The sequence below is a fragment of the Rhinopithecus bieti genome, unplaced genomic scaffold, assembly GCF_001698545.2.
Source record: "Rhinopithecus bieti isolate Rb0 unplaced genomic scaffold, ASM169854v2 scaffold_64046, whole genome shotgun sequence".
Classification (NCBI taxonomy): domain Eukaryota; kingdom Metazoa; phylum Chordata; class Mammalia; order Primates; family Cercopithecidae; genus Rhinopithecus; species Rhinopithecus bieti.
In genome coordinates, this window is record NW_016824176.1 from 24994 (window position 1) to 29876 (window position 4883).

The 4883-nt window shown below is 44.9% G+C and overlaps 1 protein-coding gene across 1 annotated transcript in view; it reads left to right on the forward strand.

Annotated features, from left to right (window-relative positions):
* Positions 1 to 421: 421 nt before the first annotated feature.
* NDP (norrin cystine knot growth factor NDP) overlaps positions 422 to 4883 on the forward strand; it is a 25659-nt gene continuing 21197 nt past the window's right edge. Inside the window, exon 1 of the mRNA XM_017862182.1 lies at positions 422 to 789. The gene's annotated coding sequence lies outside the window, so the exon portion shown is untranslated. The remainder of the gene's footprint in view (positions 790 to 4883) is intronic.

The window sequence follows — 4883 nt, forward strand, 5'->3', positions numbered from 1 at the left end:
TGCCATTGTGAATTTAATCATGTATATGCTGCTAAAAATCATTTAATGGATGAACAACCCGGAAAAAAAGAACTCTCACCACCCACACACATCGTGATAAAATAGGGCAGCGTTTTGCACTTGCTTCAACAGCATCGCCTGAGAAAAAAATTTCTGGTTCCCATCTTTACCCTCTCTTACTTAGAATTTCAACTTCATCACAGTCAGCTGCCGAATCGTTCAACAGAATGCCACTCTCCCTTTGTATTTCCAAAACTATGCGTCTCTCTTGCGGACGGCACATCTTTATGGCAGCCACATGCTTGCAAAAGAATTAAATTCAGAATATTCATTTGGCCTCTTATTAGTTCCATAATACCATTAAAAAGGAAAGAAAGAAAGAAACTTCCTAGCCCTTGTTCTGCTACGCTGTTCCCATCGTAAGATGCTCCGTGGAAGGGAGCCGAGCGGTGGGCAGCGGCTGAGTCCCCGATAACGAGCGCCTCACATTTCCGTGGCATTCCCATTTGCTAGTGCGCTGCTGCGGCCGCACGCCTGATTGATATATGACTGCAATGGCACTTTTCCATTTGACATTCTCTCTCTCTCTCTCCCTCTCTCTCTCTCTCTCTCTCCCTCTCTCTCTCTCCCTGTGTCGCTTAAACAACAGTCCTAACTTTTGTGTGTTGCAAATATAAAAGGCAAGCCATGTGACAGAGAGACAGAAGAACAAAAGCATTTGGAAGTAACAGGACCTCTTTCTAGCTCTCAGAAAAGTCTGAGAAGAAAGGAGCCCTGCGTTCCCCTAAGGTAAGCAGGAAAACAAGCGCTGCCGGCTTGCCTAGGAAATCGCTTCTTTCCAAACCGAGCATTTCATCCTCCTCTCAGACAAAGAGACAACCTTTAAATACCACTTAAATTTGCATTACTTTAATTTGCATTAATCTGTAGCATGCTAGCATTGTGTTTCTTAAATGAACGGGTCTTTGAAGTCTGTGACAGAGCAGGGAGCTTCCTAGAAAAGCTTGAAAATATCTTTTGGTTTGACTTAAAGAGATTTTGCTTTTCAAACTCTCTGCGTAGTTAGATATAACTTTGTGATGGTTCTTATAGTTGACCCCGTGAAAGGGGGCTGCGAAGCAGCAACTCGCCAACATGGATTCATGGAGCCCAGTATCTTCCCCAGCACCCTCATCCCACTTACAATGGGGGCACTATTAACGCAGGCAAGACTGCGAGTTTAAAAGCGCACTGTTTACTTTTATTACTACTTATGTATGCTGCTGATCTCCTGCCAGGGCTCTGCCGGAGTGCTCAGAATGACTTCAAACAATAGGCAACATTTATTTCTAGCTTTCTGTGTCACGCTTTGCAGGAATCCTGCTCCCCTGTATTCTTCTTTCAGCGTGCAGGTCTTCGCTTCCATAGATGCATTCGGGAGCACCGGGAGGAGATGAGGATGGATTTACTGTATGATTTTGATTGGGCAAAAAGTCTGAGGAAATGCATGCTGTTTGCCTTGGACTTATTGCAGGGGGTTATTTTTAGTCATCAGCTCGTCCCTGCAGCATGATGTTCAAGGAGTGACAGGGAAAGGATGCTCCCACCAGTACAGGGACCAGGACCTGTAGGAATGACTCCTACCTGAGGAATATTCTGAGGTTTCTTTCAAACTTTGGAATACAAGTTCTCTCTTTAAATGAACAATTGAGCTGTAGGAGGCCTGGGCATAACTCTTTCTTGGGGGACGGGAAGTTTGATTGTGTACAGAATGTTAATGACTCAGAACGCCCAGTAACTGAGGCTCATTGTAATAGACAAACCCAGATAAGCCTCCATGAGAGGCAGACTCCCATCTTTACTGAGATTCAGGTGCGGGAAAGGAAGCTATTTGGCAAGATGGGAGTCCCTTGTACAGTTCTTTGTAACTCATTAATAACAGATATGGCTGCTGTGAAACATGTCTCTTTTCATTTCTAATATTAGTGTATTTTAATTACAAGGAGCTGGCATTGGCAAATTACCCCAACACATAAGATTAAATACCAGGTGCATTTGAAAACATAGAGATGCCTGAAATGCGGGGTTGCTGTGGGTGTCAACCAAATACAGCGGGGACTGCACAATGCTTCTCAATGAGCGTTTAAACCAGATTCAAATATCTGCTCATTTTCTTCTCATCAGTCTTGCTAATTCAAGGAAACTTTACGGTCCTGTTTGCCAGTTTTCACTGCAAATCGGGACATAGTTTATGCAAAACTTTTCTGATTTTCTCTGATAACTAGCCTAATAAGCATCGCTGAATGAAAATCTGATATTTGAATGAGTTAATTTACAACTTTGGGGTATTCATTATTCAAGAAAGCCATAAAAGACTATGGATTCCATTGCTATAAAATTTTATTGTAATTAAAAAAAAAAAAAAAACTGCTGTCAGCAAAGCATTTAGCTGAATCAAAACAATTTTCTTAAACTATTATTCAGATCATTACATGAGAGTATTTGAACACAAAATGCAATGTTTTGCATCATTTATTTAAAAATACATTTGGTTCAGGTAACGGGAGAACTGGCTGAGGCCTTCTTACGACCATGTACCAAGCAGCTGACACCCACAGATGGAAGTGTGCCTGTGGAGTTTTCAATCTTAATTCGAGTTCCAATGACACTGTCAAGGGAAAATAAATCATTTTCAATACATTTAACAATTTCCAACTCATTTATTTTCCTGTGCCCTTGAAAAATGTGGTGAGTTTCTTGGAATTATAGCCACCAATGGTGGCCAGCAATCTTTACTCTATTTTAAGAACTCACAATTCAAGTGCTATTATTCTCTGGTTAATTATTTATTTCATCAATTTTAAAATAAATATTTATTAAGCATTTTCTAGATACCCAGTGCTATGCTAGTCCTGATGGATGCAAAGGTGAATGAGACATTGTCCCATACTCTAATTCTCAGTCCATATGCCATCTCTAGTTAGATTTTGGAACTGAAATGGGCATTGCCAATGGGTAAAGTGGCCAATAACTTCCTTGTTCTAAATAATTATTTAAAACAGCTACTGGTTTCCAGATTTACTTGAAATGATTCTTGCTCATCAGCAGGTTTTCTTTCCATTTATGATTAAGGGGTTCCCCTTTGGCCTTTTTCACCAGATCCTGGGTACACGTCATTTGCACAGCTAACACGGCCTAGATCTTTCCAGCCTGGGTAGAAGAATTCCGGAAAAAGACAGTAGTTTATCCTTTCTCTGCTCTCCTGAGCACTCTTTGGAAAGGACCATATGCTGTCTCTACTGGGGATAGGTGTGAGTCACCTACTCAGTAGCTAACATCAGGGCCACTTGTTGAATCATTGAATTAGAAACATGCATATGGAGGAAGATGCAGTCACTATCCCTCACCACTTACTTGTCCCACCCCCAATATCAAAACCAATGACCTCTGGGCCTGGCCTAAATTCAAGAGGTCCCTGGGAAGAAGCTATTGGAAACTCTTCCCCAAACCCAGGTCTCCATCATAGCCACACAGTGTTGCTTTCAAATGACCCAGTATGGTGTTTTATCACGCGGTTGGGTTACTGGGGAAGAAAACCCTGAAAACAGCATCACCAGGGTCCTTGACTTGGTCCTTATCAGCAGATAATCCCCCGTGGTTGGATTAAAATGCCTCTGACTCCCTGGGGTGCCTGACTCACCCTAGCCAGCCCTCAGCTTCTTGGCCAGCGGCCTTCGAGCCCATCCTCACCTCTTCCCATGGCAGCTAGAGACTGCTTCTTTGCCCAGGCTCTCTTCAGCGGCCAGTGGGAGCAGAGGGGATGGGCAGCCAGGTGGACAGACTGTGAGGTGCTAAGGCAGAGCAGGGAAGCAGGGCTGTGAGAGAGGGTGGGTGAGCTCCAGGGCCTGGGTTGCTATGGCCTGTCCTGATTGTGATCAGCTGTCATTTCCTCTTCGTGTATGACACTGTGGAACATATTAAAATTTCTCTGGGATGGTATGTTTGGAATTCCTCTGATGCCCCACCTCACCAACTTACCCGGACAATAAAAGCAAGGTTGTAAGCCTTTGAACAGCTGGCTGGCTATATATTTCCCTTCTTTCTTTCGCATAATCTAATTCAGAAAAGAATCCAGCTAGACTGGCAGTGCCATGTCTGGGTACTTGTTTCCTGCAAGTCCTTCCTCCGCCACCTCCTCCCGCCAGTCCTGGAATCTTCCTGGGTGGCATGTGGCTTTTCTTTTCTTTTGCTCACCACCGCTCCCAGCCCGCCCCCTTTTCCCTTCGCCTGAGCTCCTTCCATTGTCAGCTGGCTCTTTGCTCTGCCTGTTTTCCAGACAGCTTGGGTCCTGTTCCATCCGGGGAGAACAGCCCATGAGATCTCCCCATCTCCATAGTATTCCCAGGATGTCATTCTTGGCACCAGCTCTGCCGGGCTGATAGGATTGGGGGGTTTTTGTAGTCCCGAGCCTGAAACCACTCACAGAGAGGAGCAGCCACATGGCTTAGCTGCCCTTTGGGCTGCCGAGTGCAGGACTGGAGTGACCGGGTTGGCAGGGACCAGCATACCATCACAGTGACCCGAACATCTCCGGCAAAGGCCTTGGGGTGGGAGCGCTATGGGAATGCCTGGATGCGCTTCGGCCTACATTAAGAGAAATGTGGTTATTCTCTGATTCGGGGGAGAGACAAGTGGTTTGAAACAAAGCTCTCTGGATCCTTGGCCCCTGCCCTGCCCCTTTCCCCGTCTGTCCTTCCCACATCCCTCCCTCCCCAAACAGAAAGGAAGAGAGACAGGACTTCTAATTTGGCCAGCACAGACCCGAATGTCTTTATGAAACCCGTTTAGTGAAAGAAAGAGGGGAGAAATATATTCTGGGTTGATCCGAACTAAAAAACGCATGG